Source organism: Carettochelys insculpta, chromosome 12 (assembly GCF_033958435.1).
Source record: "Carettochelys insculpta isolate YL-2023 chromosome 12, ASM3395843v1, whole genome shotgun sequence".
NCBI classification, from domain to species: domain Eukaryota; kingdom Metazoa; phylum Chordata; order Testudines; family Carettochelyidae; genus Carettochelys; species Carettochelys insculpta.
This window is the reverse complement of record NC_134148.1, coordinates 24122769-24150167: the sequence shown is the minus strand read 5'-3', so window position 1 is coordinate 24150167 and position 27399 is coordinate 24122769. Positions and strand designations below refer to the sequence as shown.

Genomic DNA, 27399 nt, shown 5'->3' with positions numbered 1-27399 from the left:
ATGGATTTTGGGATTTTTTGGGGGGGGGGGGAACAAAAAGGAAAATGTACCCCGGCTTGTAGCAGTTCTCCCAGCCCTGCAGCTGGTGAGGGGCGAGGCTCAGGGAGACAGTGCTACCCTGCAGTGGATCGGGTGGGCTTGGCTCCAGATCCCCCACAACCTGCAGCTGCTCCCCAAGTCTGTAGCCTGTCTGTGAGGAGGCAGGGGCAAGACTCCAGGGCTTGACCCCAGTCTCAGTGGCCCTCCCAACCTGCAGCTGTCCAGGGGTGTTGATGCTCCAGGGTCCAGCCCAGGCCTGCAGCTGGTCAGCAGAGGGAGGAGGGAGCAATCCTGGTGAGCACTATTATCTTACTTAGCTCAGACTTGTATTACTAACCAGTTGTCTTGGAATGCTTAGTCCACTAATGCTTGTAGGTTATTTTTCCATACTAGACTTCCACTCAGATTGCAGCTTTCTGTACTCAACCAGCAGCATATATATTAGCTGACATCCAACTGTTATGTTTTACCATCCATATTTGTACTTGCACAATTGTGTATTATCACACAGTGAACGTGTTCAGTATCTATACATATGCACAAGCATATATAATATAATGAAAAATAATGTTTTGTTATTTAGGCCAAATTAATTACATCTCCCTTAGCACTCACCATTCTACAATAGTTCTTAAATGTATACATTCCTATGTTAATAAAAAAATTCATATCTGAAACTTGCTGTGAAAACTTCTACAGATTCCAAATTCTTCCTGCCTTTTTTGTTTTTTTTAATATGACATTTGTTTTGCCTTTGCATGGCTGGGTGGGGTGAAGGAGATGGTTGACCTCTGAAATAAGCATTTGGCCATTTTATAATTATGAAATGCACTGAAACTTCATGCGAGTCTTCAGTCTCTTGTATCTATGGTGCAAACCAGCATGATATTGCATATAATGTGTAAGATTATTTTTATTGTTTTTATTATTTTTATTGCATATGTTTTTATTTTAAAAACATATCTAAATACACCAGTGTAACTTTTCTGATAGTAACAAAGAGAAGTCCTGTGGTACCTTTTAGACTAACAGGTTTTTTGGAGCATACACTAAGTGGGTCTTTGCCCACGAAAGCTTATGCTCCAAACAATCTGTTAGTCTATAAGATGCCATAGGACTTTTCATTTTGCTCATACAGACTAACAGAGTTAGACTTCCGATACTTTTCTGATAATAGATCTAGGGAATGGACGTGCAAAACACAGGCCACGGGCTGAGCAAGAACCTTGGTTTGGATCTTTGCTCTGAGCTATGTGCGTCTCTGAACATTGCAAGCCTGGGGGTAAGAGAAAGGCTTCATGTGCTACTCCCACCCCTAGCAAAATTTCTCAGCTCCTGTTGGCCAGTTTCTAGCCAACTGTAGCTACCTGAAGTGCCCCTTCCCCTAGGCTCACAGCATTCAGAGCAGTATATGGCTGAGAACAGCTAGCTGCTCTTAGGAGCTTGCAGGGGTGGGGTGGGTTGGGGCAGGGCAAGCAGGCAGTCTGGTTGAGAAACCTGCTGAGCTGCTGACTGGGAGCCACCCAGGTAAGCCCCTCCCAGCCAGAACCCGCCACTGGCATCCCAGTCTGCCCCCACCCAATCCTCTGCACCCCCGCCCCATGTAACTCACATCCTCTGCATCCTCCCTCCATCACAACCCAAATTTCTGCCCCAGATCATAACCCCCTCCCCTGCACCCACTTGTACACTTCTCCCCCAGGTCAGAATGCTCTCCTGCACCCATATTCCCTCCTGGACCCTGAACTCCAGTCCCCTGTCCCAGGTCACAACCTGCTCCCTCACCCAATCTCCCTCCCAGTCCCATGCCCCGCCACATCCCAATCTCATACTCCAAGCTCCGTTCTGCATCCAACCTCCACCCCAGACCCTGCACCTTCTTCATTAATATAAGGGAAGAATATGAATCAACCACTTGTACAATTCTTGGAGTGGCCACCATCAAAATTCTTTACCCATCCCCAGTCTAATAAGTCAATAAAATGCATATTCTTTTTAATATGACACAAACACCTGACACGATACCATGACTTATTTGTTTTTGAAATCATGTAAAAATACATACACATTGTATATAACCACTACAGAATATTGAACCCTTCCTCTGTCAAATCCCCTAATCTATCAGCACTGATTTTCAGGTGGAGCTTCTCAGTTAAAACTCCTCATGAGGTAATATTAAGTGAAACTGCTCTCTGGCTCTCTCTCTCACAAACAACGGATAAACCATTGACTGGAGTGAATTTATAGCTGTATATCATTCTTGGGATTCTGCTTCTGTTCAGAAACAGCTTGATATATAGTCACTTGGTTTGTGTTGTTGGCAGAGTCCCTAGAGGGACTTAAAACTTTGGATTCACACAGTAACTTTCCATTACCCTAGATATCTGAGATGATGGAATTAACTCCCAAGAGATACATTTTCAAAGCATTGCACAGCTCTGTGACTCCCATTCATGTAAATGGTATGTATAGTTAAATCCCTTGCAATGCTTGAAAAATTTACCTTAAGATACTAACCTAATGATAACATCAAGACAATTAAGTTTAACATGCTGCCATAAGGTAGTTTTGTTTAATCTATGGGCATGATTCTTCACTGCACTCCTAGTGATGAACCATGTTACGGACAAGTAGCATGCAACAAGTGTCTATGCCGCTCGTGCTCCTTCCTATCCACTATTTTAGCAACAAGGGGGCCAACAGAATTGCTGGGCCCTTGGGCAAAGTGTGTGTAGGGGGTTGGCTCCCTGCTACCAGAAGGGGCAGAGCCTTGGGCAGAAGGAGCAGCCAGCCCTCACCACCACCCTGACTGCTCCACGCTGCATCCCTCTCCCACCAAGCCAGCCCTCAGAGCTGCTCAGAGAGTGCCATGTGATTGATTAAAAAAGGGCAGTGATTTAAAATAGTAGCACTGGTGGTCAGGAGCCCCAGGCCTTTTTGAATGGGGGGTGGGAGTGCAGGGCAATTGCTCCCCTTATCACTGCCTGTTGCAGGCCTATTTAGCTATACTAAGGAACTAAATGTCATTCTGTGCCCCACCCCCAAAAAAGGTTTGTGGAAGAGGAAAAATTATTAGAAGGCACGCTGCCATGAATTCCAATTCTGGCCATAGAGGCTTGGCTTGGCCTTCAGTGTACTGTTTTGGGCTCCCTCTTCTTTTCTGGCACCATAGTGCATTGGTGGGTTCACTGTTCCTGTCCGTTGTGTGTTGCCTACACACTCGTTCACTAGAGAAGTAAAATGGAAATTTATGCTGCAAGGACCATTATTAACTTAGGCAAAAAACAGCTTCGCAAACTGCTGTATTGCCAGGAGAATGTTTTACCTATTGGCATTTGTTCAGTCTGTCTGCCAGGCTGCTTAATAATGTTGTCATATGTTTAAATTCTCAGACAGCTCTGAATGCACATCATCACAGGGGAAAGAGGGAAATAAAGTGAAGGAGTAGTCTTTCGAAGGTGGGTTTACTTTCAAAAGAGCGGCATCTTTACTGGCTTTCTTCTTTCAAAAGACACTCTTTTGAAATTAGAATATGTAAATAGTGTCAAATATGCAAATGTATAGCTCATTTGCATTTTCAATTTACCTCATTTGCATACCTCTTTCAAAAGAGGGATGCAAGTGTAGACACACCCAAAGAGAATAATAAAAAAATGGATGAAATCCTTTAACTATCCATGTCCCCAGTTCTCCCTTCATTTAAATAAGACAGGTCACAAACTGAAGAGGACAGAATGTGTAAACATGGAATTCATAGCGAAGAAAGAAATACATTATCATAGTCTCTATTTCACATGTATTTTTGCATATTCACTTAAACCTCCCCATTATGGCTGAAAGCCTAAAATATTGGGAAAAGTAATCAAGCTTTAGCCAGCCTGTCCTGCACATAAAAAGCCCATGGGGATATTACAGAATAGCAGTAGAACCATTTTAATAATTTAAATAAGGAATCCAGTGAGTCTCAGAAGCCAATAATTCTTTGTTCGAAACTCAACAGTGTCTGTTTGTCTGTCTGTCTGTCTGTCTGTCTCTCTCTCTCTCTCACACACACACACACACACACACACACACACACACACAATCAGTAGAACTGAACCTTCTCTTTAAGTCAAAACATTTATTTTGTTGTGAAAAAAACAAAATAGCATTTATTAATAAATGCTCTTGAGTAACTTGCTTGCAGTAGCTGCAGACTTCAGATTCTAAGTATGATTGTACACAGATTTAGTTCCAGTTATTCTTCTGCCTAGCAGCTAAGAAATTAGTGGAAATTGCATTAGAAAATCGGTTTCCTCTAATGGTTTTTCACAAAATAGCTTCTCTCAGATGCTGTACCGCTTATGGAGGTTTTTCATAATGAAGAATGGACAGCTGCACTAGTTTGGATTCCTAATGTTCAAAGTAATTTAATACCAACTTCCATTCTTGAAAGCCTTCTAAATTTCCTACAAATCCAAATTCAATTACCTTAGTAGGAACTAATCAGTGACTACACAAGTGTTTTCTTGGTACCTGGGACACTGCTTAAAGCAACAAATCCATTTCACTTTCAAGCATTTTTCTCCAGCAGGGAAGCAGAAAAATACAAGAACAACTGTAAACTGAAATTTCTCAGTGCAACCCTGCTCCTTTGCCATTCATACATTGCCAACTGCAAATGCTGAACAAAAGGGAAGCAAAGCAGTGAAGGGAACATCTAACACAAGGAAAGGAAGATGTCATCTCTTCAGCAACACAGAAATCTTGTAACTACAGGAGACTATGTAATGGACCTGTCCAATTACAACATTTCAGTACCCAGGGCTATAATGGAAATACACACCAGTGAGTGGACTGAACAGCAGAAAGACACCACCAAGGTACCGGTACAGCATATGGACAGGAGAACAAAAGATGGAGAAGTGGGTGTTAGCTTGGCTGTCCTAGAAGTAATACTTGTTGGGGGAAATGTCACTTTTATTAAATATATTCAACATGTGTATTTAGAACAGAGGGAACATAAATGAAATAGCTCAGTTTAGGCTGTGCCTAAGAAACAAAAGTTTGCTTTGGCAAAATTATGCCTTTTTTTTAATGTTGTAAAATCCTTGCCAAAAAAGTGGGGCAGGTACAGATCCATTTTACATGTCATCAGGTTCAACAAAATTCTGGCCTTTGGGTTGGGACTGTTGAATGACAGGTTCTAGTTTTGGAACACAGAATCACAGAACACTAGAACTGGAAGGATCTTCGAGAGGCCTTCAAGTCCAGTCCGTTTCCCTCACGGCAAGACCAAGTCCCATCTAGATCATTCCTGATAGATGTCTGTCTAACCTGTACTCAAATATCTCCAGTGATGAAGATTCCACAACCTCCCTAGGCAATCTATTCCAGTGTTTAACCACCCGCACAGTTAGGAAGTGTTTTGTAATGTCCAACCTAAACCTCCCTTGCTGCAGTTTAAGCCCACTGGTTCTTATCATATCCTCAGAAGCTAAGAACAACAATTTTTCCCTCCTCCTTGTAACACTCTTTTATCATGTCCTCTCTAAGTCTTCTCTTTTCTAAACTAAACAACGCAATTCTTTCGGTCTTTCCTCACAGCCCAAGTTCTCTACACCTTTAATCATTCTTGTTGCTCTTCTCTGGATTTTCTCCAATTTTTCCACATCCCTCTAGTAATTCAGTGTCCAAAACTGGACATAATACTCCAATTGGAGCCTAAATCGCACAAAGTAGAGTGGAAGAATAACTTCACATGTGTTGTTCACAACACACCTGTTAATGCGTCCCAGAATCATGTTTGCTTTTTTTGCACTCATATTTAGCTTGTGGTCCACTATGACCCCTAGAGCCCTTTCTACAGTACTCCTTCCAAGACCATCGCTTCCCATTCTGTATGTGTGAAACTGGTTATTCCTTCCCAAATGGAGTATTTTGCATTTGTCCTTATCTATCATCATCTTATGTACCTCAGACCATTTCTCCAGTTTGTCCAGATCATTTTGAATTATGATCCTACCCGCCAAAGCAGTTGCAACCCCTCCCAGCTTGGTATCATCTGTAAATTTACTAAGTGTACTCTCTATGACAATATTTAAATAATGGATGAATACATTGAAGAGAACCAGTCCTGAAACAGATCCCTGCAGAACCCCACTTGTTATGCCCCTTCAGCATGATTGTGAACCATTTACTACCCTCTGAGACTGGTTATCCAGCCAGTTATACACCCTCTTGTAGTACCACCATCTAAACTGTATTTGTCCAGTTTATTGCCAAGAAGATCATGCGAGACCATATCAAATGCCTTACTAAAGTCTAGGTAACCATGTCCACCATTTCTCCCTTACCTTCAAAGCCTGTTATCCTATCAAAGAAAGCTATCAGATTGGTTTGGCATGATTTGTTGTTTACAAATCCATGCTAGCTATTTATCAGTCAACATCAGTGGACAAGATTCATAGGTTGAGCAAAATAAACCAAACATGACCAACCACCAGCTCTCCTTTATTTGAAAAGGAAGCACAATTTGTATAGGATGCTAAATCAGGGACTGCTGCATTATTTATAATTAGTGAGATAACAGGAGGAGGGGATAAAAAGAGAGAGAAAATGGCAGGGAGATACAGTTTGCTGTTTGTCACTGTCTAACCTCATCAGCGATATGGGATTATAGGAGACACCTGAAAGACAAAGGGCCTTACTGGAACATTTGAGAATGGTATTAGATTTGCAGCAGTGCACTAAATGAAAATTAATGCTTCCCCTGCCGCTGACATGGTATAGGGAAAGAATAAAAGAGGCCTCAGGCTTTTCACTTTGATCCATCTATCATTCAACAGTACCACCTGATTTGGGGGTCAGCTCCTGAGTACCCCCTGCTCCTGGGTGAAAAGTAAGGGTGACACAGATTGCCAGTAATAGGTGGGAGCCAGCTTTTTCTTATCCAAAGGCTGAAAAACATATTGGATATTTTTATCCAGCAATACTATTCAGGGACTTTTATCTGAAGAGAGATATTGCATACATAATTTTAAAAGGCAACCCTCATCCTAAATTTACAAATATACGCAACCTCTGTGCTATGGAAAAATACTGGAGTAATAGTACAGGAGTTATGCAGAAGGGCATCACTTGTAAATGTTATAGGAGGAAGGCATATAATTTTTTGCCACTCTGGGTCTAGATTATTTGGTATTGCAAATATAAATCTGAAAATGGTACTACCCTAGTAAAAAATGGAATTAAAAATCTGAAATATTCTCAGCCTACATTCAAAGAAGAGACATTCCTTGTCTGCTTATTCCACATAACACATTTTGAAGCACAACACAACTCTGATTTTTCAAACTCACATTACATGAATTAAAGGTGGTCATTATAGCCCTTGGGCTCACACTGACTGAAGCTAGACGTGAGCTTCACCACTTCAGTCATGTAGAGCTACTGAACTCCACAGGACACCATTTTCTAAAAATTCGACAGGAATGGAGTTTTGCCGCAGCTGTGCAGTTTACTTTCAAGCTAGAATCCCACAGCATTTAGATCTACAAAGAACTGAAGTGCTTGGCTTTCAAACTCTCTAATTTAAGTGTTGGATGCGCTCAATAGACCTTTGAAAAAATCAGTCAGGACAGACTCGATCATCTTCCCATTTTTCTGCACAAGAGCCATTTTCCCACTTCAACATGGTCCCAGAGAAAAACAGATTCCCAGTCTCGCATACCCCTTATCTTGAACTCAACTGCAAATCACGTCTGTAAGCCTTTTATACTCTGTGCACTTCACAGGAATAGTCAGGGACTAGCATATGGTCACCTCTCACCTAACTACTGCACTGTACTATAGAAAATGGGCCCCTGCATCACTTCTCACTGACTGGTTCTGAAAGGCGCTAAACCTACGTAAACGCTGACAACACAAGGGGCTGAGAACAGGGTTGTCTTCCTGGCTTTTACACCTCCCAGTCTGGTATGTTTTCCTATCTGAGTCACACTTGGAGCTTGACAGCCAACACCCTCTCAGAATGAAGGCCTTGCTCCTTTTGCTTGCTCAGCCCCACTTCCCTCCCTTTCTGGGAATACTTGCCCTGCTCTCCTCTTTCTGAGCACTTGCCTGGTTGCAGATTAGTGCTGATACTAAGTAGCAATTCAAAGTCTGAGTATCTATGGTTTGCAGCCAAAATGTGGGTAATAAAATGATTTCTATAAAACATGGGGGATGAGGAGCATAAATTTGCAGACAGCATTAAACAACATGAATGATTTGTCCAGTATACCTTCATGGTGCTCAGTACCGTGAATGAATCAGAGAGCTCTTCCTGTGATCAGTCCATTAATGCACAAATTACACTGCTGCCTGATGAAGATACATAGGTTGGGCATGGTGCTTCTACCTTAAAATGGATTTCAATTACAACTGCCTTAGTGATTTTTTTCTATGATATACTAAAAACTAAGCACACTGTGAACATTCAAGAAATAAAAAAATACCACAGACACGGCAAGAGAGTCACATTGCTACACAAAAATTAAAAAAAAAAAAACCTCATTGCACAAACAAGTTTTCAGTCTTTGAAGAAACATGATGTTGTCTTTAGCTTTGTTATGCCGTGGTCCTCTGAGAGAAGCTGATTCATACTACAGTTTGTTAACTTCCTGATTCTTAATAATTTTTCAAGACAATTCTAGAGACAGGGTAGCTTCCTGGGAACAAAGCACTGGAGTGTGAACAGAGATACATGGAAAAGAGGTGTGCTTGGGGGGATTATTGTGCCCCCCCCACCTCCAGATGATGTATACATGGAGCAAAGTACACTTGGCACATGCCCAGATTACATTTAGCAAGCATCCAGGTTCCACAACACTGATTTCCCTTTTCTCCTTCCTTACAAGGCCAAAGAATTCTGCTACCATATGACAGAGGAGTGACACTGGTGTTAAAGAGACAATGGGACAAATTAATGAGAGAGTTCTGGGAAAAAGATGCTGCTGCCTCAGAAACAAAGGGGCAGCGCTAGAAGAGGCGGGAAAAGGTAAAAAGAAAATGGATCCTCTCTACTTTTCTCTCTTGCTCTCATTGTGCCTTGTACCGTATCATCATTTTTCGTGCTCTTCTCTCCACCTGTCCCTCATCTAAAGAATAAAAACCAGGTTCTTTAAAAAAATCTTGTATTGCAAAATTTCTTCAGCTGAGCCTATAAACTGTGGGTGCCTTATGTGGCTTAATCAACACTCCTGGAAGCAATACCTCCTGTCAATTGATTGACAGGAGGTATTGCTTCCAGGAGTGCTAATTCAGCATAGAGGGTTCTGGCAGACTACCAGTTACTAGGATAAATGTAAATGCTGCAAATGGCAGTTTTAAAGAAGATAGACACTGAGCTTCCACCAACATGCAGTACTCAGAGATAAAATCTGCGACAAACTGTAAGTATGACAATGGAGAGGTGGGATGATATAACTAGAAAATTCTTGAAGGTGTGGCAATATATTAACTCATCCCTGCAGTCAACGGCTCTCGGCAGACAAGCCTGTTTGCTGTTGCTGCCACTGCGTGATGATGTACAAATTATCTATTCAAGAGGGAAGGAAAGCTAGTTGAGAAGGCAGAAACACACTACATTACAGTTATTAGACTAGAATTCCTCCTGCACCAAGATTGAAAAGCTGCAAAACAGTGGGGATCTGTCAGGGAGTCTGTTGCTGCTGTTTGATTCTCAGAAGGATCTGGCCCACATTGCTGGTCTGAAAGAAGACAACAGGCTATAGTTGATGAAGGACTCAATGCGAGATATGAACTGGCAGCAGGGAGCTATAGCCCATCTCTTCTCATTTCTGTTGAGTGTCCTGGCTCAGACATGCTCTGTATACCAGGGTCTGAGAATATGGGGAAGTGGTGGGCTAGGAGTCGCTCTTGGTCACTGGAATTCACAACTTCATAGCTGCAGTCATGTTCCAGTTCCTTTCTACTACTCAGGCCAGAAAAAGGAGCAAGACCAGCAGAGAGGGAAAAATTATATAAAGTCTAAGTAAGGAAAGATCATAATCCCCTCCTGTGTTAGTTATGCAGCTGCCACTGTGAATGTTTTGGAGACAATCATGAAGCTATAGACACCCCAAAGGATAGGACCTGGTATTGTTAGTGACAGTGGCCTAATCTAACTAATAATTCTAAACTCTTGTCTTTTAGAGCTGTGGGACCACCACCACCGTGAGCTCCACCTTCTGGTGCATACATTAGGTGCAAACGCCATGAGACAGCTACAGCACTTTCAAGGCCCAACTGGCCATTGCTGTGAAAATCACGGACCCCTACAATAGAGCACCCACAGGGACACCACTCAAAAACAAGTTGTGTCCTAGTCTATGCCACTTTCTGAAGCTTCCACTGGCCAGGCGCCATAATCTGCAGCCAGCGGGAGCTACTGTACCACAGCACAGGTAAATAAAGCAGCAACCAGCAGGGGTTAACCCTAGTGAACCTCCTCCAGCTTATTGCCCACACCAGCCTATGCAGAAGTTGCTTTTAATCACCTTCAGTTAGTGATTGATACAAACTCTATAGGTTTAAGGATATAAAATTCTTATACAATGTTTTGTGCTATTTATTGAAACCATGTGTGCTTTCATTTTACAAAGAACTATCCAATACTATTTAGTTTTTTTCTGAAATAATTTGGGGCAGTGAACTCCTTCCCAGAAGTTCTTGTTATTCGCTATACCTTTTTAGAAGGGATGATCAGAGCTGAACACAGGTGAGAGTATGCCATTTATTTTGAATAATGGCATTATAGTAAATAGATTTTAAGGCCAGAAGGAACCATTATACTCATTTATTCAGATCTCCAGAATACCACAAGCCTTAGGATATCCTGTATTAATTCTTACTTTAAGTTTAAAAACATGCCTAAACTAGAGCACATTTTTAGGAGGAAAAATATCTCAATGAAAATATTTCCTGTGACAGAGAACCCACCACAACTCTTTGTAAATTATCTTAATGATTAATTACCCTCACTGTTTAAAAAGGCCTTACTTCTAGTTTGTATTTGTCTAACTTCAACTTATAGCCATTGGTTTCAATTAAGAGCTATTATCAAAAAATCTGTTCTCCTAGTAGGTACTTACAGACCGTGATTAAGCAGCCCTTTACCATCTCTTTGATTAAGTGAAGTATAGAGCTTTTGGAGCTTTTCACTAGCACGCGTGTTTTCCAGTCCTTTAACCTCTCTCATGCCTGTCATTGGAACTCATTCCATTTTTTCCAACATCTATTTTGATGTGTGGACTCAAGAACTGGACACCATACCCCACCAGCTAAATACAGACGTAATATAACCTCTCTATTCCTACTCATTATTGTACCATTTATATGTGCAGTTAACAGAAATAGGACAAAAGACTTCAGAATACCTCATTGCCAAGAGGTGAGTGCAGCGTCTCAGGAAAGGTACACCCAAAGTTCAAATGCCTGCTGCACATCAGAAGCAAGGAGAAACCTAGGTTTTCCACTTCCTGAGTAAATGTGCTAAGTTATAATGGGAGAACCACTTCAATCGCCTCTTCTTTGTTCTTCGCGTGGGGAGTGGGGGATATGGGGGAAACGCAGCACCTAATTCCAAAAGAGGGGTCATGACTGTGAGCAGAGGGAGACGCCTTCTCAAACCAGATAAGACACCTCAGTCCCTCTGAAGGGCAGATCTTAGAGCCATTCTTAATCCATTCACTGTGACAGACATGTTGATACCGCATTGTTCTGTTTTCTGAACCAAATATTGTGTGGTGCCAAATCAAAGACTTTACATGAGTCGAAGTATATTATCTCAAAATTATTTCTATTAGCAAAATTTATAAAATCGTCAAAATATCAAATTATTTTGATAAGACCTATTTTTTGTAAATATACACAGGTCATTTTTTCTTAGCCACTACTGTTTAGAAGATTGTAACGTGGCTTAGAGAGTACTCTCTTTGTGTCAGTACTTGCCAGTACTGAGTACCTTCACCTTGGCAGCCCCAGCCATGGGGGAAGCAGCAAGGAGCCAGCTGAGTACAGGAACCCCTTCTCTGTGGGGGTTTAAACAATTCCTCCCAATTGTGCATTATTTAGTACTAGCCACCATTGCATTTCACCTGCCATCATGCTGTCCATTCACCTTGATTAATTTCCTGACAGTGTTCTTCAGTCTTCATTGCACTAAATAATTTGGAGTCATCTACAAATTTCGTTATCTCACTATTCACCCATTCTTCCAAAATAGGGAAGCATTTGACCTGTTGAGCACAAACAATTCCCATCAGTTGCTAATCAGAGTTTGTGTGAGAACATAAGAACTGAACTAAACACTGTGAAATTTGAAAATAAGTTGATTATGTCTCAGAGCAAGCTTTGACATAAAGAACTCTGCATATTGATAATTTTGGCCCCAATCCTGCACTCCATTTTGTGAGATGCCCTTAAGCAAACAGTCCCAGTAAGAATGAGACTACTTGTGAATAAGGCTTTGCAGGATTTAGCCCATAATTTCCATACAGGGTTGGTTTGTTTTTTTTTGGATCAGTTTAGTATTCATGGTAGATGCAGCACTGATTGCTCTGAAATTTGATATACTCTGTTACCTAACTAATCTTGTCTATACTTTGCCCTGCCAATGACTTCCCAAATGTAACCTGAAGAGACCACTTCTACTCTGCAGGCCCATTGTCTTCTCTATACATGGCTACCTCCCTGTTACGGTCTTCTCTATAGTAATTGCTATCATAGGCTACGTCAACACGAGCCCCAAACTTCGAAATGGCCACTTCGAAGTTTACTAATGAACAGCTGAAATGCACATTCAGCGCTTCATTGACATGCGGGCGGCCGCGGCACTTCGAAATTGATGCGCCTTGCCGCTACACGTCTCGTCCCGACAGGGCTCCTTTTCGAAAGGACCCTGCCTACTTCGAAGTCCCCTTATTCCCATCAGCTCATGGGAATAAGGGGACTTCGTAGTAGGTGGGGTCCTTTTGAAAAGGAGCCCCGTAGGGACGAGACGCGCGGCGGCGAGGCACGTCAATTTCGAAGTGCCGCGGCTGCCCGCATGCTACTGAAGCGCTGAATGTGCATTTCACCGCTTCATTAGTACACTTCAAAATGGCCATTTGTGTGGCCATTTCAAAGTTTGGGGCTCATGTAGACACGGCCATAGACACCAAATAGTCTGAACCCTGATGGTAAATTTGGGGATTAGGACACCTAGGGCTTGTCTACACTAGCTCCCTATGAAGGGAGCATAGCAAGTAAGGTGTTGGGAGATTATTAATGAAGTGCTGTGTTGCATATGCAGCACTTCTTTAAGCTAATTCTCCCTCATGGCAACTTCAAAGTGTTAAACTTCCAAGTGCCAGCTCGCATGTAACTTTTGGGGCGTAAAGGGACTTCAAAGTTGCCCAGGCACTTCGAAGTATTAGCGGGTTAGCTGAGGTTACATGCAAGCTGGCACATCGAAGTTTAACACTTCAAAGGGAGCATGGTAAGTAAGGTATCAGGAGATTATTAATGAAGTGCTGCACTGCATATGCAACACTTCATTAAGCTAATTCTCCCTCATGGCAACTTCGAAGTAGGGAGCTGGTGTAGACAAGCCCCTACCTGTTCCCTCACCCACACCCAGGAATGGGAGTGAGACTACAACTACATTTCATACAGGCCAGTGAAGAGCCATTAGACCATTTTAGATCACTACCTGCCTGAACTGGATTTGATTGTGCATACAGAGCATTTCACCTATAGGTCAATATCAGCAGCTAGAATACACTTCCAACTCAACTACAGTACATACATTTATTTAATTAATTATCTGTTCAGAAATCTGACCAAAATGAAACAGCTACAACCTGGTAAGCACGATATGCTGATGTGCAAAAAAACCTCTTTCTTCTCCAGCATTCTATTATCCGTAATTCTCAAATAACCGGCATTTTAACCATAAGCAAATTTTAGTTATGTTTTCGTTAAGAACGGTATAAGTGAAGGTAAATACAAATAAATACAGCAAACAAGTTTACAGTGTACAATACTACTGTTCGGAAAAAAAATACTTTGCGTACATTTTTGTTTTTTTTAAAATATCTAATCTTGTTTTTCTTCAGTGTTATGCATTGCTATGTATACCTTTCTATTACCCAGAATATTTGAATATCCAGCAACCTCCTGGTCCCAGGGCTGCTGGATATGAAAAAGTTTACTGTAACAACTTTTTATTATTAGAAGACAAAAAGGAAAAGCTGGGACATTAAAGACTTGAAAGGAAATTGTATTTTAAGGAAATATCAGCCACTCTTATGTTCTATTATTCCCCAGCAGGTGCTACTAGTAACATATATTAAGGCCTTTAAGACGGGTGTTTTGCCTAACAGAACAACCTGGAATATTCAGTTACATCTAAAGAAAAAGTGTTCAACTATTTTATAAAACTAAATTGCATATCATCATTCCCCCAACACTTTGAAAGCAGAAAATATTATGGTAGATGATTCAATTATTTTTCTCCTTCATTACAAAGCTTTCTATTACAATGTTCTAACCAGCATAAACTGCAGTAAATTTCTACATTCCCAAGTATACTGAACCCCATTACACTCAATCATTCTTATAGCAGCCCCTTCTTAAAATGTTCAAAAGCATAGCTCCTGAATGGTTCCATAATCAGTGTTAAATACACTGTACAATAAGCAAATACAGTAATAACATCATCATGATATACTAATGGCTTATGGTAATAACATACAAAACAAAAATGGTGCAGTGTGGAGGATTCTTTATTAAATTATTTCATATGCAGTTTCTGAAGTCATTATTAATTATTTAAATTTAGTTCTTTTATTTTAGTGAATTTCACTATAGCATGTACTGTACTCCAGAAATATATTAGTGAGAGCTGCACTTTGGTAACTTTATAGTAAATTGTGGCAGGAAAAAAGATGAGACTCTCAGCCAAGTTTACTTCAGAGTAAAATTAGTCTAGCTATGATTAGTGCCTTTCAAAATGGGTTTCTAACCTAAATCTTCTGGTATACGATACTCATGAAATTTTTGGGCTTGATTCTCTCCTCTGATTCATGGTTTTCATTACTATTCTGTTTCGGAATATCAGTTTACCATGTATGCATGTACAAAAGCATCAGCAGCAGTCTTTCCAAAATATTCACGGAGGACAAATCTGAAACCATTATTACAAAATTTCAAAAAGACATACAGCAAATTACTGCCATATCTTGCCCATTATGAATTAGCAGCTCTTCTGATGAACAGATACAGCTGTGGCCCAACTTCATGAGTGGTGGCTTCAATACCAGAGTTGAACAGCTGTTTATATCAGGTCTCCAAATTTCAACCTATTGTAAACAAAATCTAATTTAATTTTGTTTACGAAGGAGTGGGGAAAACTCCAACACTTTCATAACTTTGTCAGTTCTACAAGGGAAGAACATTCAAACATTGGTAAGCATTGGAACATCAAAGCGTCTGCTGCTCTTGATGATATTTTACACTAGGTTAAGTATTTGCCGATCTTAATCTTGTCACCTTCTGGAAATGAAGAGACACACTGTAAGCAAATGTGATCTCAAGAATACAGTAACAAATGTTTCATAGTATGGCAGAGTAATAAAGTACTGTTACACGCCCCCCAGCCGTACTGGAGAGAAAATAAATTGCCAAGTACATTTCCGAATACATCTTCAGGCACAAGAGTCATGTGAAAACTCATTAGAACTTCTCTACTCATCATAAGCATTCCGATTAAGCTGGAAAACATAAAATGCTTTAGGCTAAACAAGCAAGTGTGTCATTGTATATAGACCTCTTTATGTAATTCTTGTAAATCATCTTCCAGAAGACGGCTTTAAATGGTGATGTGTTATTAGGATAATTGCTGCTTTGCAAGTATCAGTAAGTTTTACCCAGTAGGGATAGATAAAATAGCTTAAAGAGGAAAAGGGGAGGTTGAGGGGAAAAAAAAAAAACATACCACCCAAAACTCTGGTTCTGAAAACCCCAGAATTGATTCAGAACCATTTCAAGGGAATACATTAGTTTAGTAATGTTTTGTTTTGCCAACACCTATCCCTGCTGGGTGGTAATGATTTCCTCCTTTTCTTTATGGAGCTCATAGGTACCCTCAATAAGGGTCTCAAAAAACTTGAAGGTATAGTAGAGTTGGACAGATTGTCAACAATAAAACCAGAGTGACAGACTTAGTATAGTATTTTGATTTAGTATACAGCTGTAACAAGAGAACATCAAGGTGAAGCACCAGAATAATGCAATAGTCACAAAATGGTTAATTTATTTTTTGACTGAAAAGTAGCCATACATAACGAACACCAGGTAATTTAGAGCAGCAGCACCAAACCTACACATACTGTAATGGCAAATTTTGTGTAATCTTTTAATGATGCACATGCTTCTAAAGAAATAAAGACCCCCAAACCTGTGATGTGCCAATTGCTGCCTATGAAAGTAAATGTGATAAGAAAATGCTCAACACTCCCCAGAAGGACTCAGAACCTTGCAAGATACGTGGTCCAGAGATGATGTGAGAGATTTCAGCAGATAGCATACCTCCTACAGTTTTATAAGTTATATTGTGGAGTTGGAGTTTAGGAAAAAAGTAGTAAACAAAGGGGATGAGGCAGGACACAGGTTGATATTGAGTGTGAGAAACATGTCAGACCCCAACCAGCCTGGAGGTTTTCACAAGACTCCAATACACGGTAGAACCTACTTGATTTAGAATACCACACTGTTCTGAGGTTGTTAAATAGCTGCTTCAGTGCTGATTTTATGATAATCTCTTACTGTGTATATCCAGGATCATTAAGACTTGAGGAGATTGGCTGTTATACACAATTGCAGATCATTTGTTAAATAGAGAGCTAATGGAAAATCTCTCTGATACGTCTAAACATTAACATGGTACTAGCTTCCAGTGCAGCTGCAAATAATGGAGAGTTATCTAGCTAGCATTAAAATAGTTTCTTTTGTTTTGCATGATTGCTTATGTTAAATAATACCTTATATCATAAAAATAGATCTTTTCAGAGAACACAGGTTTTTCAAACCTAGGGCATATCATATCTAATTTGTGTATTTCAACGGGAAAAAGAAAGATTGCTTTATCTACAAGAATCAAATAATTCTCTTTGATTTATTAGAATCTCACTAAATTTTACTTTTCTTGGTTTCATCCCCCCAGATATTTTTGAAAGCATTTGCCCCCAACAAAGTGCTCCTGATAAAACTGAAAGAGCTGTTGTTTCTTGGCTGTGCTGATCAACTTTAGTCTTATTACCAAAGTTAAGTATCCCAGAGCAATCCAAAATTACACTGCATGAAAAACTGACTGTGCACTATTTGCTCTTTAATTTGAGTAAATGCAGCCTTCAAAGGTCACATACTCTTCTGTTAGTGGCAGTGAGGTTTGCAAAAAGTATCGTTTAAGTTTCCAAAATACCAGGGCACTTTTCCTTTCTTGGAGATTAAAATATAGCTCTGCTTCCATAACTAGGAGAAAAAAAAAGTCTAAATTCAGCTGTGTTTGAAATGTGTGCCCTGAAAATAAATAAAATAATTATGCTGAAATATCAAAGATACCGTGTAGCAATTGCTGAAATTCAGCTCATGAGCGAAGGTCCAAAGCGACTGCTTTCACTCAGTTTCACCTCTCACAGTTCAAGGTCCTGGCTCTAGTTTCACTATCAGAGTGGTTACTGAAGTAATTCCACCATGTTTTCAACAGTTACTTTAAATGGGCACCTGAATTTGGCATGGATATGCCTACTTTGCCCTCCCATGCAAAAATATGAATTGTTATTACCAGTCCAGGTTTCCAGACAAAATTAAACTCAAACTTAAGTCTGCACCTAAAGATGAAATATGGAAATGTTTAGTTGATGATCTAAAAAAATTTTAGTCAGCTCTTGTTCCGACCTAACCCAGGGCAGCCACCACATCATGAGCCAGATTCTGACCTGTGGCATGTAGAAGAGAGACTGGAACAGCACCAATTCTCCCTGTAAGCTGAGTGCTTCGGTGGCTGCCCAGGAGAGATTCAGGTGCTGCCCAGATGATTAGAAGAGGGCCCACAGCCACCCACAGCTAACAACATGTGTTCATTTATGGTGCACATCCACACATGCCTTGATGCACACCATAAAATTTATTCTGTGTAGAGATGGAAAAATTAGAGGTAACACTGAACAGGGAAATTTCCCCAAAGCAAGATTCCTCACACTTTTGTATCTATCTTCACTTACATCTGTCTGCTCAGCCCCAAGATCTGTGTTACCCACATGAGTATCAGAGGGATGGAGTATTTCTTACCGCCTCCCCAACACTTACTACACATCTTGCACAAGCACATAGTCCAAAATATAATCTAACTCTAACACATTCAATTTTAGTGTAATTGTGCTATATCCCTTTTGGAGTATGTTCTAGAATAAGGGTCTTAACATGAGTTTGGGATGATTGCTTGTCTCACAAGTTGCGAAACTAAGGCCAGGTCTACACTACAAAAAGAAAGTTTACTTAAGATAGGCAACCCCAGCTACGAGAACTGTGTAATGGGAGACAATGTACCTTAAGACAAATTTCCGTCAAGGCCCCACTGCCGGAGGTCAACAGAAGAAACTCTTCTGGCAACTTCCCTTTACAAGAGTTGATGAGAGTGCCCTCAACATTGGATTTAGCATGTTCCTACTGGATGAGCTAAATCAAATCCCTGAAGATCAACCTCCAAAGTGACAATTTTCACATAAGTATAGCTGTGCCCTATATTATGAAGTAATGGTACCATTACTTACTATTTATCTAATTTGCCATGCTGAATGCTATAAAAAAGACAAAGAAAATATAGTTATTAGGCACTATTAATCAACTCCCTCTCCTTTCATAGCTCTAAATTTAACCACCTTTTCTTTTTAAATCCACAACTATGTTAAGTTCACAGGAAAGAAAAATGCAGGTGTTAGAAAAAATTGTAAGGAAACAGTTCCACAACATGTTTATAAATTACATCTGGTGATAATTTATGTGGATATTTATTGGACTATTTAGTCATCTGTTAAACAAAAAAGGGAGTGTTTCTTATTGCAAGTCAAGTATTTTAATAAAATACTGCCAGTCATCTATTATGCCTTTCTAAAAGAGGATACTCATTAAAATATGTGCATTTCTGTAGTTTTTACATTGTTGTAAACTATGTAAGACCACATAAATTGTTTTTCAATTATCATTTTCTTCTACTTTATTTTCTGTTTCATCTACTCAGGCTTCAGTGAATAAGAATTTGCATAAATACCAGCTGGTTATAGGACTACTGACAGTATTTCTGTGTATGAAGGGTAACGTTTTTTCAGGCCCAAATTTAATTGTTGACATGCCTGCCTATCCGCCCACCTCATGTTTTTGAATACTGGCAAGAAAATGCACCTTTCAAAAAGTGGGGGACTGCATTCTGATCTGACAGGAGGTTTAGGAGTGACACCTGATTTACAGTGGTTTAAGTGAGATCAGAATCTGGGATGCTTCTGTATATTTTTCAAGTTCAGAAAGACAGAGCATGTCACAGTATGATTCAATTGTTTAATTAAATAAAATTGTTCAAAACTGAAGCAAAATTCCTACTATACATTCAACTACATTTTCTGATTAGCCAGGTCAATAATACTGTAATCCAACCTTTTGTTTTGAGAATTACTGACTCTCCCTATGCTTCACATATCCCAAAATGTTCACTAACAGAAGGGAGAATTAGAGGTGAGCAAAGGTTTGGGACCTGCACAAAGAGCTTTCATGGCGAAGGGGAGGTCAGGTGAGGGGAGACAATTGGTAGTACGGAATCATTCCACAACATCTCAGTGGAATGTTGTGAGATAAACATATAGAACATTCTTTAACTGTAATTATACTCAATAAAATAACACCTTTTTTAAATCAGAAATGTCCTTTGATACTAATCAATGATACTTTCTTAAGCATGGTAAAGTACAGTCAGTCTCGATGTACTTAAATTTGAAAAGTTTCCATTACATTGGAACAATTTAAATATTCATATTATATATGGGAATTTTTTCCATTTATTTTTGAAATGAGGAGATTAAATGTAGGGAAACTATGTTAACGCAATGATCCAGTAAACCCTTGAGATATGAGCAACCAAGTTGTGCATATCTTGGGTTAACGCAACTGCCGCTCCTGTCAGGGGCAGCAACCTGACTCTTGTCTGCCAACCCGACAGGAGTGATTTCCTGCTGCTGTCATGGCAGCAGTTGCTATTGTCAGTGGTGGCAGCGAGAGTCAGGCTGCCATCCCTGATAGGTGTGGAGAAACTGCAGGAGTGGCAGGTGGCAGCTTGGCTCCCGGCTCCCTTCCACTTGCAGAGCTGGGGAACTAACCAGGAGCACAGCCCTGGTCTGTTTCCTGGCTCCAAGGAGTGGAGGGGAGCCAGGCTGTCCCTGGCTCCCCTCCACTAGCAGGAGCCAGGAAACTGACCAAGGCTGTTGCCCTGGACAGTTTCCTGGCTCTGTGAGGGGAGGGGAGCTGAGAGGCAAGCTGCTGCCTGGTTCGCAGGTCCCCTCTGCTTGTGGGGCCTGGGAAACTGACCAGCTCAAGACAGCCGGAAACCAGGCTGCCACTTGCTTCCCAGCTCCCCACCGTTTAGGAGATCATTATTCAGTGGGCCAGACTGTGTATTTGGAGCTGGCATCCATCAAGACAAGAATAACTTAGAAAATTTGCTTTCAGTACATTCTTTACACTGTGTCACAAATGTAAAACATGAACTGTCAAAAACAAAAGGCATTGAATTAGCATATGTTTTCTCACCTGCTAAGGCAGGCCTGGCTCACATGTTATGCTGTAATGAATAGAGAACTAACAGTTTTAGAAAAATGCTTCTAGGAACTATGGGCTACTGATAGCTGCATGATAATTACAGCTTTTGTAATATTTAAGAACAGATCCTACCAACCCATATATACAGTCATACCCCGAGATATGCCCATTCAAGTTACGAGAATTCGACTTTACAAGGAGTTTCATTTAATACCCCTACAACAGCTTACAAAGCATTTCTTTGCATTTACGAGGACCGATTTGCCCGCCCTGCGCAGCTGTGCCTTGGGCGCCACTCGCCGTCTGTGGTGCCCCCTCCCATTTAGCACCTGGCTTGCCAGCCGCTGCCACTTTGGCTGCCGCCAGGGGGGCCTCTCCACCACACAGCCCCACACGAGAGAGGCATCTCCCGTCACCAGCCAGGGGCCCCCTGTGCCTGCCTAGCTCCCCATGCAGCCAGCCCCTGGCAGTGCCCACTCCCCACTTAACCTAAGCTGCACTCAGGCCGGGCTGCCTCCCCATGCCCTGCTCTGCCCTGCCCACCCCCTTGCACCAGATTTAATAGGATTTGGTGTTGTTTTAGCATAAATGGGTATACATTTTGGGGCTCAGGAACGCATAAAATTTTTTCCCATTGAAATTAATGGTAATTACGTTTTCGACTTACGAGGATTCGCCCTCAGAGGGGATTTTCAGGAAAGAATTACCCTTGTAAGGTGGGGGAAGACTGTATTGGAGTATCTTTAGTCTCATTAAATCAAATTAAGAAACCTGTGTGTGCAGGAGCAAGTCTTAGGGAATGAAAAATAAAACACACAGTGATCATCATCTGGATTATTTCAGAATTCACTGTAGTAGCCAACTCTGTCTAGAATTTCCTTTCAAACAAATTCTTAGTTGTCTGTACCTAGTACCACAGTATTTCTAAGATGAAAAGCAGCATATAAATATCAGTGATTATTGTAACTTTTTAAGTTTAGACAATCAGTATCCTAAAAATTCCACTTGCTTATTTACCAGGGACAATTACATTTTGATAATGTATTAACATATTGTTCGCTTTTCCATTATCATGGTAAAAGGCAGAGGAATTGATTTGCATGGTTTGGTAGTAAATTCCTATAATTATGTAAGGCAAGAATAACGAACTTGTAAATGAACCCAAACCTATTGTATTAAATGAAGAATTATTAAAGCAGGATTGAAAGTAGAATAATGAAACCATACAATAGAGTTATAGTCAATATCCAAACCTTTAGCAATTGGTAAGAAGGAACATATAAAATTATACAAAGAGTCAGCTATGGAGAAAAGTGAAGGTCAGTCTACAATGCAGGGCCAATAATTTTTGATGGGGTAGTTTGGTAAGTGGTCACGGCTACGCTTTTCTATGATATTAATGGCGGTGAGGGGTCTGGGATGGAGGTTGGGTGCAAGAGAGAGGTTGGAGTAGGGGACTGGAGTCCAGGAAAAGATGTGGGATTAGGGAGGGAGTTTGCATGAAGGAGGGGGTTGTGACCTGATGTAGGGATACAGGAGGAAGTGTGGGACCTGGGAGAGGGTATGGGTACTGGGAAGGATTCTGACCTGGAGGAGGGGTGGGTACAAGGTCTGAGAGGAAGCTGTGACCTCCACTAAGGGTTTGGGTTGTGACCTAGGGCACGGTGAGGCGGGGTTAGGTTGTAATGTGGGCAGGAGGGGTTCTGACCTGGAGCAGGGAGTTGGGGTGCAGGCTCTAGTTGTGAGGTGCTTACATTAGGCAGCTCCCAGCCAGCTGCCCCGCAGGACCCCCAGGCAGGATCCTTGACTGCCACAACCCACACACTACCTCAGAATAGTCAGCTGCTGGGGATAGCATGTGTGTCTGTGTACAGCACATGCCATGTGAGGTCAGAGGCTCCATGAGCTGCCTGTACTTGTAAGCAGTGTCCTGGTAGTTCCCATTGGCCAGAAACCAGCCAATGGGAGCAGCAAGGATTGTGCTGAGGATAGAGACAGTGCATAAAGCTCCTGCTCCTGCCTGGGGGAATCACAGTGCAGAAAGGCACATACTGGCCCCAGCAGCTTGTTGCTCTCAGCATGTGGGAGCCTCCCTGAGGGTCCTGCTGGTTCACAGAACATTGGTGGTCCAGGGTATCATGGAGGGCCATATTTTATCCAGCCCTCCTCTTATGACTTGGAGAAACACCAAAAGAAATGTTCATCATATGTTACGCAACTGTAAACAATGCTTATGTGACTTTATAAAAAATCCATTGCAAGCTGGAACTAAAGGACTGTTTTTCAGCTCTCACTTTACCTGGAAAAGAAGCAGTGTGTGCCCCTTGCGGACTTCTGAGAGAGTGGGAGTCTGGCCGAGCACACTCAGGGAGAGATGCCTGGGAAAGGTTCCCACACCTAGTCCTCCTGCTAGGAGGCACCTGCAGCAAAGAAGAGAGATGGGATTGTCAGCCCAGCTCTGTCAGGGGAGGATGGCGAAACTCTCTGAGCTGAGTCCTGTCCCTTCCTCACCCATCGCCATAAAGATCTGTGCAGCTGTAAATGTCTGCTGTGGTCCAGAAGAGAAGCAATAGGAGAAGTGACTGAGGAAAGAACTATGAGGGCAGGGTGGAGGCATAGTAGTGCCAGCTTAGAGCAGATGTGGAAGGCACAAAGGGTAGGAAAGGGACCAGAGGCAATGCCCCAAATCTTTAAATTGTGCCCACCATCAGCTGTTACAGGTCATCTCAGCTCTGACAAGTTAGCAGCTGATGAGTGGGAAATTCAAGCTGTCAGAAATATAATACTGAACTCATCCTCAAGACTGCTTGGAAATAGGTCTTTCTGCCAAACAAATGGAACAGACCTTGAATGAAATCAACGATTCTGCAGATAGCAGTCATGATGACCACAAAGGATCTGCTGAGTGCCAAATCATCAGTTTTCATCTCTGATAAGCAGTTGCTGCTTCATTCTGCCCAAAGTGTCACAATTTATCACAAATTAAATTGCAGTCTGAAGACAAAATTCAATATTATTTAGAGCGCCATTAGTCAATTATGATTTATTTAAGCATTTAAAAAAATAAATGCAATGACAACACAGAGATTTCAAAACCAAAGCGTTTGTTTTTTCAAATCTTCCAAACCTCTCAAATATTATCCTTACTTCAACCCAAAAAGGTTGTTAAGAATGTTGGAATGGAAACAAAAAATGCTGCACTCATAGCTTTCTATTTTGACTATTAGCATTACTGACATAACAGAATATATAGCAGCCCATGCGCACAAGGAAGTTTTTCTGCCTTACAATGTATGCTTTATGCAATATTAAAGCACCATCTTTACTATAGGTATTAGTTCATTGTATTTGTTCGTCAATAAATTTATTGAACATTGTAATGTACTTTAATGATAGTAGTAAAAAGTAGACATTCTATAACAGTCAATTACAATGGACGAAAGTCTCTTTATATTTTCTGCATTAAAATGACGCGGTTGAACTATGTAGATAAACAAAATAACCTCCAGTACTTTTCCCTTAATGCTTGGTACTACAGTAAAAAAAAAAAAAAACAAAAAAAAAAACCACATCCCAGGAATTAGCATGTGGATGGCACTATGTACTCTACCATAAAGGACAGGTGGACCACAGTGTGTAAAGCATAGAAATTATACGGAGTTGAAACAAATTCTTAATATAAGGACTTATGATGAACGGAAAGGCAATGAAAGAGTTAACCTGCATTATAGTTCCCTGTAGAAAGAGAAGGAAAGCAACAAAAGAAAGGAAAAAGTTTGAATAGGTGCTGTAAAAGACTGGCTGTACCCGTATGACAGTAGTTCTACATATGCTGGCAAAGGAGGTATCTTTATCTGTTCTTGCTAACTGTGCCATCAAGATGGAGACCAGCAACTGTGACTACAGACATGGTTATGATGCAGAAATTCACCTCAATAAGCCTGCCAACCTCAAAATCATGATCAAAGCCAGATAGAATGAAGCAAAGGCATTTCTCAGTCTGTTACAATCTTTTGGATCAGTAACATTGAAAACAAATGAAAGTACAGCAAATACCATGTTATCTGGAATTTGGATACTGGTACTCAACCAGTGTCTGCTCCACCAGTGGGGTCTGCTGTCCAGCTGGCCATGGGTCCAGGGCTCAGCTGCAGTGGCAGCAGGGTTGGGGATTGTTGCCTGGATGGCAGCAGCAGTAGGGGTAAGGGCTCGCTACCTGGCTGAGGCCAGCTGCTCTGGAGGCAGCATTGTCACAAGGGCTGGAGGAATACCAGCATGGATGGTTGAGGTGCTGCCCGGACAGGACTAGCGGCATGGGGACCAGTGGCAGCAAGGCACCCCAGTAGCCAGAAAATTTGATTATTTGAAACATTCTGGTCCCCAGGGGGTGCTAGATAATAAAGCTTTTATATTGTAAATCAATTTCTTTATTAAGAAAAACATATCACTGAAATTGTCTGTGCATAAACCATAGTTTATAGTCTTCCTAACTATTTTGAATAAAGGAAACAGAGGCTGCAAAATAAAAGTAACCTGAAATGAACAAAAAACTGTATTTGGTTTGGCCACCATACAGGTTCAAAACATCCTTCCGGCAAAAAAGCACTGACAATATTTTTACTCTATAAGTGGAATTATCCACTAATAGATATACTAATATTTTTTTTCCATAAATATTTAGGATATTTTAACCAGACTCATCAGTAGAAGCCTAGTTGTTCTCTATTACTATACTTCATTAAAGCAGACTTAATTCATTCAACCTGTATTGAATTAGATCAAAAACTGGACTTTGTCATTTCTCATTGAAATAAATGGTTTTTAAAAATGAGCTTTAAATGTTTCCAAAGGTGGTAAATGTAGTCATTGTTTCTGAGTCTAGCCAGTTTAAAAAAAAAAAAGATGGAGAGCCGCCAAAAGCTACTTTAAGAAAAACAAGCACAGCTTTTTTTTGTCTACCTTGCCTCACAGCTGCCAAGTAAATTTAATAAGTCATTGTTTCATGAACAATCAGAAACACGGTCCAAAAAGAAATTTTATATAGCCAATGTGCACTAAATAAAATATACCCCTTCTATAAGCTACATTTACATTTTTGGTAACATAGAAATTAACTGCAACTTACGTTTCACTGTCTCCTACAGGTAAAAACAATGATTGCCTCTGTTAACGCACATTTCCCTTAGCTTGGCGGTCTCTGATTTCTCTGTTGAATTCCACCTGTCTGATCATCATTTGGTTTCTGTCAGGATCACCCTTCTGTCCCCTTCATCTCATCCTCACTAGGTGTGTCATGGGGTGGGGGCAAGAGGAGGCAGCAGCCCTCCCCAAGACACAAAGACAACTTCCACTGCAGAACATTGGGTCCTGCCTCCCTGCTACCCAGGCATGTGAGGAAAGTAGGACATTATTTATGCATCTCTGGCTCTGCTGTTTCTCTGAGGCTCTCCCTGCCATCAGTATTAGACTATGTCTACACTATGAGATATCAATTTTAGGGCATTTAGCCCGATTTTACCAAGTGCCTGTCTTCATAAACTGAGCAAATGGAATTTACAGTGGAGTGCTAAAATAGACATAACATTGACATAACATCGTCAGAACCTGACAGGCGTAGAGTTCAGGTTGAATCTAAAATTCCGACTGAAGGGTAGTGAGGAAGTGCCACATCTTTAAATTGAATTCATTAGCCTCCGGAGATGTTCCGTATGTGCTCCACAATGCCACACAGTTCTCCACTCTGGTCTCTTCCATCTCCACTTCTCTCAGGTGCACAGGAATTAGTCAACAGGAAGACCATTTCAATTTGGCACCTGGAAGTCCATGGCTGTAAGTCATGCTTGTATGAGAGGCTGAAAAAACATCTTTCTTTGCTATTAGTGTGGCTGTGGGGTCTGTGATTCTATGCCTTTCTCTGCTAGCTTTTTTTTCCTGTGCTGCCTGGTGCCAGCTGCTCTCCCACTGCACCACATCACAGCTAGGTTGTGGGTAGGGGTTGTGCTTGTATGATACGAGAAACTTCTTTTCAGCCATCTACATTGTCATGCCCCGAAAGGCACCATGAAGTCTGGAACTTTCCCTCCCCCACATGCTGTGACTTAACTCTGAACCAATAAAAGGGCATGCTGATCATGCTGCCAGGCACCTTGCATGTCCTGAGGGTCCTGGAATCCTCTAATCTTTCCTAACTGCTTTACTACCCCTCCCTCACTTACAAAAAGCACATCTCTTATACAGGCAAGCCAGATTCTGCCTGGAAAAAGGGACATTTGGTTAATATGGCAGGAGAATGAGGGAAATGAAATGTAGGAGGATGTTGTCGGATACCCCCGGCCACTTGTAGGGCATTTTTTCCCATGCCGCACCAGTGAAAATACCCAGAATGCTCATGGAGCTGTGGGATAGGTTCCCACAATACGCTGCCGCAACAATTGATTTTGGGTACTTGTGTGTGGCAGAAGTAAGTCAATTTTGTGGGGAGCCTGTAGG

At 41.2% G+C, this 27399-nt stretch overlaps 1 protein-coding gene across 9 annotated transcripts in view; it reads right to left on the bottom strand.

Annotated features, from left to right (window-relative positions):
* The window catches only part of SEMA6D (semaphorin 6D), a 326428-nt gene that overhangs the window by 248525 nt on the left and 50504 nt on the right, over nucleotides 1-27399 (bottom strand). For 8 of the 9 annotated variants that reach the window (XM_075007257.1, XM_075007267.1, XM_075007265.1 and 5 more), the window contains one exon: nucleotides 23210-23330. The exons of the other annotated variant lie outside the window; for it this stretch is intronic. The gene's annotated coding sequence lies outside the window, so the exon portion shown is untranslated. The remainder of the gene's footprint in view (nucleotides 1-23209; nucleotides 23331-27399) is intronic. 9 annotated transcript variants of the gene reach the window in all.